Genomic DNA, 10,506 nt, shown 5'->3' on the forward strand with positions numbered 1-10,506 from the left:
CTTGTGGATCTTTATGAACACAACCTCTATGTGCACTTAAGAGCTTCACTGTTCTTTGTATATTTTCAGGTTGTTCCTTTGCACAATTGTTTACACTCATCCAGCTGTTCAAACATCTGCTTCCATTAAGCAGATTTACTTTTCATCTTAGTCTTCATTCTTTATTTAGGACGATGATGATTAACGGTGCACACTAAAGCCACCACACAAACAGTCTGTGTGGACTTTGATTGCTCAGATGTTTTCTTTGTGCAGAGCGCCCTCTACAGCCTCAAAGAAACAGTTACACTGTGTGATGGTAAAAAAAAAGAAAAAAAGAAAAAAAAAAAAGTCATGCCAGCTCCCCCTGCAGAAAGCCACAGAAATGATTTTCTGATCAAAACAGTATTCATTAGGGATGGGTATCGTTTAGGTTTTATCCGATACCGGTGCCAAACCGATACTTTTGAAACGGTGCCGGTGCTTAAATGGTGCTCAAACCGGTGCTTCAAGAATGGAGAACACAAAATTGGTCCAAAAACCTCTCATGTTCAGCTGTTTTTTTGTAAAAAGATAACAATGTTAGCCTTTTCTGCAGCTATAGGGCATATATGGTATCATTCTTGGCTGGAAGCAGCTTAAACAATGGAAAAAACACAAACTTTGTCCAAAAACCTCTCATGTTTAGCTGTTTCCCACTTTTTCTTTGGTCATTTTAGCCTTTTTGGCCAGGGTGAAGGGAGTATCTGCCATCAAACAAGAAGACAGCCGCATGTAACTACGACGGTGTTTGCTAGTTCACCTTACATGCATTAATGTAATAACGTGGTTAGCCTACTCAACGTAAATTACACACGAACAACATTAAGCTACTCACGCAGAGAAGAACGGCTGCTGCTGCCATCATCATCCGTCATCATTTCTGCTACACTGGCAGGGCTAGGGGCCAGGACTCTCCTCTTCGGGTTTTTGGGGGATGATGCTAACTCCAGTCCGATAACAGGCACCACACCCGCAGTAGATGCGCTCAGTGTGAGGTCTCGCAGCAAGTTATCAAATACGGCGCATTTTTCGGCTTTAAAAAAAAAAACGCTATGCGTCACCAGGTGTTTCATCGGATTTGAGGTGTTACCTCCTTTGACAGTATCACAGTATCAGCTTAAAGCACTTGTTGCAGGCTGCTGAGTTTGCATCTTTTGCTGTGAAGTACAGCCAGACTTTTGACCGCTTCGCCTTGGGCATTTTTAATCTGTAGCTCTGCTCTAAAAGAACGTAGGTACCTGGACCCGCCTACTATCCTCGGAAAGGTAAAATGATTGGCTAGAATTCAAAGTGTGTGACATCTCAGGAAAAAAAGCACAGAAATAAAGCACCGAAATGTGCGCTGCTTTTCGGTCTGGTTACTACCGTTTATGTCAGAACCGGTGCCGTGATACCGGTACCCATCCCTAGTGTTCATGCATTAAAAATAAATTCAAGGCCAGACCAGTGATGTCAGAAAGGTCAAGGAGGCTGTTGTGTTGGTGCAGAGACAGCATCAAACTCTATGTGATTGTGAGCTGTGATTAGTCCTGACAAAGCAAGAAATGCAGAAAAAGTAACGGAAGTTTAAAAAGATGAGTGACAGAGAACACCGAGTCCACAGATCTCAGGCTCACAGGGAGTGAGCTGAGCTCGCCAAATAGTAACTCAATATACTCACATTACACATGCATCACAGATCAGATAGTTAAGGTTATAATACGTAATGGAAACAAACTTCCCCAGTACCAACTGTGGCCACAAGAGGGTGCCAAATCATACAAAACAAAGGCATATTAACACATTAAAGTTATAACACACACTCATCCTGATCTATATGTGCAACCTCGAGGTCACGTGTAAAGTTTATATTTATGGGGCAGCTAAAAAGTGAAGCAGCTGCAGGTGAGGCTGGAGGAATCAGCTGATGCAATTAGTGAGAAAGTGGGGCAGGTGGAAGCACCTGTTCTGAGATCAGCAGGGTCAGTGAAAAAACAACCAAAACAGACTAATGCTTCAGCACAGTCCTGCTTCACCAAGTAACACTCACACACTGAAAGTTCACCGTCAGCCAGTTACAGGCCTGTACATTGTCACGCAGAAGAACACAAAAGAATAAAAAGTTTAAAACATAAACTAAAATGGATCAATCTGTTGACAGAATAAACAGCATTGATGCAGTGAGAGATAAATAATGATCCCAAACTGAACAGCAAGCAGCAGAACCCTGATTTAAAGTCTGCTTGGAGCTGTTTGACTTGTTCTTGTTCGTGCCAGTGATTTAATCATAAACCTCCATGAGGAATTCAACTTAGCATTCAAAGTATTTCCTGTGTCTCAGTTCAGATTCTTCCTTTAGTAGTTTTGCAAATACATTGCTAATTTCATTAGTTTATTGCTGATTTACAGCTCTGTGTGCCAGCTGCTGCATTTTGCAAACATTGAATATTTATGATGCCTCTGAACGTTCATATTATTAAAGTTCTCTACAGCAAAGTCAACAGTGTAACATGCATAATCACTGAACAAACCCCCCAAATATCCCAACACATCAGTGATTATGAACGTCTGTTGCTTTTTATAGTAGGTAAGCATCTGTGTTACCATCAGTGCTGATGTTGTTGCCGGCCTTTCCGTTGAATGACGGACACACCATCCTACACTGATGGAGCCAAACCTGATAGTTTGGACACGTTCAGTTGTCCAATTAGGAAACATAAGACAGCATTAAACCAGGATAAACTGGAAGTTCCACACAAGCACAGGGAAACATGCAGACTTCACGGAGAAGGACCCTGTGAACGTCTGAACCCAGGATCAGCCTGCTGATGTAGACATTTCATCCAGCTCACAGAAGGTAAGTTTTATTCCTAAAAATAAGTTAATTTCCTTCTGCAGATGTAGATGCTCGATGACCAACTGAGAGTGCAACTTCAGTGAGAATATTTGTAAGTGTGAATATTTTGTATGTAGACAGTGACAGCAACAGACAAAGAAGCTGTTTTTTGATTTTTCTGCAACCTGTTAATGGCTAAAATATATTTGCTATATGAATTTTTGCGAGCTTTTAAGACTTCTACATCATCAGTGTGATTTCTTGCCTTCCTCCAAAGAGTAAATAAATTGCCGAAACCAGTTCTAAGAAATAAGCAGCAAAAAAAAAAAAAAAAGAGAAAGAAATGCTGGATGTACACATATATGCACATTAATATGTAAATTACTTCTATCTGTTCTTTACATGTTCAATAAACACACACACAAAAATAAATTCTAATGATCATTTCATGGTTTAGTCTTTACTGAATTGTTCTCTGTGTCCTCCTGACATTTGATGCAAACTTAGAGGTCTTAATTCTTCTTTAATTCAAATTGGTCTAATGATTCTTTTCTTAGGAGAAGTTTCAGATATTAAAAATGTTAGATATTTTAATGTGGTTCATTTTGTCTATTTTTCTGCGAATGATCATGAAACTTGAAAAGTGTTCGCGGATTTGTCTCAGTAACTTCTGTTCACTAGTTTCTTTAGTATTTGGATGTCGCTGTAACGCACAGAGTCAGCAAAAGTCTGCAGGACTTCATTTTGTTCTGTAGCCACTTCAAAATCTCACTGGGCTCAGGAGAGACTTTTATTGCGCTCCAGGCTTTTATAGTGATCTCAATTTAAAGGAAATATTAATTTAAAAGACAAACTGGTCCAGTTTAGATTTACAGAACAACAAGAACAAAAACAGCAAAGCAAACAGTTTCACCCCAAACCACCAGGATTAGGATCGGTGGCCCTGTGGTAGGAAATAGATCTGGAAGCTGCTAATGCACACTTTGCTATTAAAGCGTGCCACCTGTGAGTTACTGAATGCGAGAGAAACCAAAAATCCAATAAAAACTCGATTACAACACTTTATTTGTAAGCTCCAATAATACGAGCAGAGTATAAACTCATTTCTGGCAGAAATATGAGCATGTTTGGAAGCCGAGTGAATCCCAAAAGGACGACGAGTAGATTCACCTGCTGCAGAATAAAACACAGCCAGCCGGTCCTCTGTGAAGATATATAAAGAAATGATAAATAAAAGCAGCGGCAGAAACAGCATTAAAACAACAGGTGTTTAATTTTGCTGCAGTCATCTCGGATGATGAAAGAGCTGGAATATCATTTAAACCTACAGAAATGAACTGTTGTTTGCGCTGAAGGGAAATGGGGACAAAGGAGATTCATTTCCACGCTGATGGACGCAATTGTTCACAGATATCTGCCAATCATGTTCATTTATTTCTCTGCCTCTTTGACCCACAGCAAGATTAATTGTTTGATTAAGATTGATCAAAAAGTAACGTTTAAAGTCATAAAAGTAGAAAAAAAATGCAGTCTCCTGAATCTAAACTGGCAGCTGATTCTACAGAAGAAGAGCCTGAAAGCTGAAGACTCTCAATCTAGTTCAACTTTTGGAAACTATGAGAGTGACGTGCTCTGTTAGAACAAAATGATGCTGTGAGGTCTCTAAGATTTTAACCCAGTGAAGAGTTGAAGAAGAAGTTTTTAGGACAAGCTGATAATAATGCATTGCAAAGTCCAGCAGAACCAACACATGCATGAACTAGTGTTTCAGCATCACTGCTTGCTGGTCAGGTATGGTAAAAATGGTAAATGGCCTGTATTTGTATAGCGCTTTACTAGTCCCTAAGGACCCCAAAGTGCTTTACACGTTCAGTCATCCGCACACATTCACACACTGGTGATGGCAGCTACATTGTATCCACAGCCACCCTGGGGCGCACTGACAGAGGCGAGGCTGCCGGACACTGGCGCCACCGGGCCCTCTGACCACCACCAGTAGGCAACGGGTGAAGTAAACTAAATTATAAAATCTGTTAAGTAGATTTCAGGTGACATGTCCATGATAATTTTGGGTAATTAGAAATAAATACAGGTAAAGTTTGGGGATATTTGATCAAATTTATTGTGATTAATTTTAGGGTGAAGTTGAAAGTTGTTGTGACGTATGTTTGAAGTTGGTGTGTTATGTGTGTGTTACGTCAGCCAAGAAAATAAATTAGATTAGGACATTTGGTCAGGGAATTTTATTCCCACATTGATTATAGGGTGAGACCCGAGCATCAGATAATAAACTGACGGTTAGAGTTCACAGTGATGCTTCCAGAATTATTTAAAGTTCTTAGGACGGGAAGTTGGACTTCCTAGGGGTGCAAAATGTTCTGAGGGTTATGCCTCCACTCTGTTCCGGACACGGAACATTGTCCTTGGGCGAGAGGGTTAATTCAGCTGGCAACTGCGAGCACTGGGGACGCTCGTTAATAGCTAGTGGTCAAGCACCACTTTTCTTGCACCGTTTGACCGACAGGGGCGGGGCCCCTGGGCGTGACCATTTTAAACGTGGCTCACATGTAAGCTTTACGTAAAGCTTCAGGCATGAATGATTAAAGGTGAACATTGTTTTGAGAGAAAAGTGTGTGTGAGACGACGAAGTTCAGGGAAGTGTGTAAAATGTTGATGAAAGTATTGTGTGGATGATGCTACAAAACTGAGCTGAAAGAATGGTGATGTGTGGGGAAAATTGTTAATTGTCCTGATGTCTGAAAGAGATTTGCTGAGCATGCTGAAGATTGTGATGTGAATGCTTGCAAAACCAAAGAGCTTAGTATATTTAAAAGTGTGTGTGTGTGTGCGTGAAATAAGGGTGCATTGTTTTTAGATCAAGACTTAGCAGAATTACAGAGGGTTTATAGACTGTAAATACAAAAACAAACAAACAAAAAAAAACAAGAGTTCGATTAGCCTGTAGAAACAGGAAAGAGAAACAGAAAAATATCAGTCTGTGTGGCTGTGTTTGTGACAGGAAGCAGTGTGTGTGACAAGTACTTTGCATGCCCATAAAAGGAAACTGGCTGGTGTGTGAAGTGTGCACCCAGAAAGAGAGAGGGACGAGTTAAAATCTAGGGAGATTAAACTAATGGATGTATTAAGAACACCCGGGGACGTCTGTGAGAGGTCAGGCAGTGCCACAGCCATCCTGGGAGTGAGCGCAAAGTTCCAAACATTAACTTTGTGAGGTGTTAGCAGAGGAGCAACGTCAGACAAAGACCTTAAATTCTCACAGTTCAAATAGTCCTCAGTTGCTCTTCTTGGAGAGCTAAACACAACTTCAGTCTTAGAGCATGATTTAAACAACATTTCGGACCTGGAATAAGTTGGTTCAGTGGCACAATTGATAGTTAGATTGTCCATGGAAGCATGATTCTCAAGGCCAAGACTTGGTTCTTTAACACAGATAAAACAGCCAGGAGTGTGTGGAGATGATTTTAACACAATAATTTGGCAGTCACATGAGAAATAAGTACACTTATTGGAGTCTAAGCCCCCCACTGGCGAGACTAAGTTATGGAGGAGTTCAACCACAGACACTGATCGACTGTAGAAGGCTAGTGAGTGGAATGCACAAGGACTTGGCTGTGCACAGAAAACATGGTGGACTGGCTCTGAGCAATCCGGCTGAACTGTCTTTAGATTGGCCAGTTCATTAACTGCGGTCAAAAGGTCCTGCCCCAGGGGTGCAGTTAAAGGGTTAGCTTGTTCATAACGACTAGCAAGGCTCCCCCCCCCCGACAGCAAAAGCATAACTTAAACTGTCCTTCTGTTTTGTATTAACAGAAATTACAATGCCATTCCCAGACATAGGAAACCCTGGCACACCCTTAATAATTGTCCAGCCCCCAATGGACTGGTGTAGAAAAGCAGTCGCTGATGTCGGCCTCCAAAGCACTCACTCTGGTCAAACCATCAACAGAGGGAGAAACATGGGATCCGATCAGCGCAGGAACAAAACACACATTTCCATGATCAACACCAGACATTTCTTCTTTCGCTGGCCTAGTTATACAAACTGAACATTCATTATTTGACTTGGGAACAAGGAAAACTAACTCAGAAAGGGGGTGCTAGCCAAAGGTAATTCAGTGTTACTACTGGTCAGATCAGAAGCTTTCTCATTTGGGTTGTAGTTAATGGACAGTAGGGGCTGAGACACAGTCTTTAACCCTTTAAGACATAGGTGTCAAAGTCTGGCCTGCGGGCCAAATTTGGCCTGCAGCCTAATTACATTTGACCCGCGAAGCCATACCAAATTACTATTAGATCTGGCCTACTGGTATTATACAGCTAATATATATATTAAGCTTTGCTTGTTCCATATTCAGTTTTCCAGCAAAACCATAAGAAAAGATTCATTCTTATATCTGGAGGAAGATTTTTTTTTCAATAAATATTAATGTTAGCCCGCGACTTTGTTCCAGTTTTGAATTTTGGCCCACTGTGTATTTGAGTTTGACACCCCTGACCTACCATAGAACCAAGTCCGCCAGAGCTTAAATTATATTTTTACATGCTGTAGTGCCATTTTTGGGAGTATTTCAAGTTGCTATACATCAATACAACCATTATAGCCCAAATTTTAATAATATGTATTCATTAAGTGCATAGAAATTACATAAATTGCAAAAAAATTGAAAATCATATTTGTTTTTTTTAACATATATTTCTAGATAGAGAAATTTAAGAGGCTCATCCCTCAAAACTGTAAATACAAAAAAGTTGCACAAAATAGTTTCCCACCACAGGAAATTTATTTTAAGTGTCTTCATAGTTTTATTTTTGAAATACACCAATTTTTATATACTGCAGGAAAAACAAAAATAAATATTATAGTGCAAATTTACAAAAAAGCAGCATGTGCATCAAAATAAACTATTTCCAGCAGTGCAATTTTAGTTCTAAGCATCCCAGAAACGACACAGAAAGTCATAAAGTCAAACATGACTTTTAAAAACACCAGTACAGGCTCATGAGGCCCTGATGGTAAAAAAACTACATTTCCGCAAAAATGACGTCCCTTCCGGTTTCAGGCAGGTAATGGCAGACATGCGATAGTTCGCGCTGACGTCTATTCTAACGTAGGATGTGTTATGAAAAGCTGATCGGATCAGCAAAGCGTGTTTCTGGAATATTATGTTTTTGTTGCTGCAAGCGCTTTTAATGCAGTTTTTGCAAAGCAATATGTGGAAGGAAACCGTGACCTAGGACAAGCTGATGGCACAAGATGTAAGTACAACTCATATGCAAAAAAAATTATTGCACTAGCTTACGTGGTTGCAGTTCTACAAGGATTTAAAAGTAGTTGCGCAAAACGGAGCGTGCCCGCTCTGACCGGTTTTAAATGGTTAATAAGGCCCCAGATGCTGTAACAGTCTTAACAGAAGCCTTCTTAGTGAAAGGTGCATGTCCTGGGTGTGCAGAATCATGACCACGTTCTGTCTCACTAACGTCCCCCTCAGCCTGCTCATTCATACTAACTGGGTTTAACAGTTCATCACTTGGTTTAGTTTTCAGGAGTGAGGAGCCTATGGCCGGTTTGGCAGTGTCAGCTTCACAGTTCTGTGTTGGCAGTGTTTCTTTCCCAAAAATAGCATGCCCAACAGAAATTTTATCTTTATTGTCAACGCAAAACTGGGCACAGGATTAACATCTTCAACATGATTAGTCCGAGGCAAGGAAACGGCGGCTACTTCACTGGCCCCTGTGTAAACAGACTTAGCCGAGATGCATCGGGGCATGACTGAGTTAACAGTACAGGTAAATTGAGTCTCCATCTCCGAGACATTAATTGTCTTTCCAGGCCCCTCGCCCTCATTACATCCAGGGCAATTCAGTGGCAACAGAGCATTGTCACTAACCTCTGGGTGCTGTGTAGAGCGGTGACGTCGCGGACGCCGCTTCCTCTTGGGAACGGCCGCGAGTGCGGCAGCGTTAACTGTTGGGATCGGGTCTTCTTCCTCTGCCTACATCCTCGCCAGACAGGCGGCCGGAGACGAGAAGTCCTCGCGAGGGGGTGAGGGTGAGCGGCCGGTCCGAAGCAGGGCAACAGGTGGGAGCTCCTCCTTGGGAATGAGCCAAGGCTTCCAACGGAGCTCCTCCTCCTGAAGAGCTCGTAACACCTGTTGCCGTTCATTGTCGCCAAAATCTATGGCCTCCACCATCTCCGTGGGCTTGTCGCTGCAGCTTGACTGTGGGGGAGGTGAGGGAGCCAGTGAATGATGGCGTAGCGGTGGCGAGCCTCAGCGTTCCAATTCTGACTGCCTCTGGCTCGTGAGGCAGCGGCGACGACACCCCTTTGCCGGGCGGAGTCGTGGGTGCTGAGGCAGGGTTCAGGACTCTCTGGGCCAGCGCACAGGCCCGAAGCTCCTCCTTGAGGGGGCCCAGAGAGTCAAACATCTTGATAAGCTGCAGAAACTGGTGGCGCTGCGGCTCTTTCCGGAGGATGGCGTCTATGATCGCCAATCCAATGGACACCACTTTAGGGTCGGCGCATCCGCAGATGCATGTCATGATCCGACTGATTCGCTGTAGCTCCTCCCCGATCCCGTCCATACTGTCCGCTGGGTCCATACTGGTTGCGTCGTACTGTCACGGCCCGCGAGGGCAGACCGTGTGGAGAGTGTGTTTGGTGGACCCAGGTGCGGACACAGACGCTGGAGGCAAAACTTGTGCTAAGCTCAAAGCGAGCCTTTAATCAGGGCTGATACAGAAGGCAAAATAACAAACCATAAACTATGGGAATGACAAAACTAAAAACCTAAACTGGGAGTAACTAAGGCTATGAACGAAGACCAGGACTGAACTATGACAAAGTACTGTGGACAGACTATGAACACGACATGAAAAACTATGAACAAGATCTCGGTACTGGCACATGAAGGTGCAGGGAAACATGACTGGAGAAAGTGACTATGAACATGTCCAATACCGAATCTTGCAGACTAGAATCATAACGTGCAGCTAGAAATAATAGGGTGCATGAACAGACGACGCGACACTGACACGAAGACACACTGGGCTAAAATACACTGAGGAAGTCATCAAGGAATTAGAGACAGAAGGGGAACACAGCTGGGAGGAATAAGACCTAATGAGACAGGGGGAACAAAGCTAGAAACACTGACATAAGACAGGAACATGAACCTTCAGAGTAAAACAGGAAACAAGACACCACTAAACAAAAACGCAGACACGACACAGAGACAGACTAGATACTGAACTAAACCTGCAATAAACATGAGAACACAAAACCTACGAACTAATCCCTAAACAAGAATAACTGAAACATAGATTCATAATCATCAGCATCATAATAAGGAAAGAATCCAAAATGCAAAAACACACCAAAACATAACAACTCAAAATACTGGGTCAAACTGACCCAGAACCGTGACAGAATCCACAGCTCAGTGCAAAGAGGCACGAGTTAAACCTGATTATAAAATACATATGCAATGAAGAAGCAGCTTACATTCCATTAACATGATCACATAACATGAACGCAAGGAAGAACACGCTTATATTTATCAAGGTGAATACATGAAATAAATTGGTATTTTTGGCCGGAGAGAGAGAGAAGTGGGTCATTTAAGCACTGATGATAATAATGAAAGTGTCTC

At 42.3% G+C, this 10,506-nt stretch overlaps 1 pseudogene; it reads right to left on the reverse strand.

Annotated features, from left to right (window-relative positions):
• Positions 1-7,543: 7,543 nt before the first annotated feature.
• Positions 7,544-10,306, reverse strand: LOC146523858 (uncharacterized; annotated as a pseudogene).
• Positions 10,307-10,506: the final 200 nt, after the last annotated feature.

This window comes from Neolamprologus multifasciatus, chromosome 2 (assembly GCF_963576455.1).
Source record: "Neolamprologus multifasciatus chromosome 2, fNeoMul1.2, whole genome shotgun sequence".
Lineage (NCBI taxonomy): Eukaryota > Metazoa > Chordata > Actinopteri > Cichliformes > Cichlidae > Neolamprologus > Neolamprologus multifasciatus.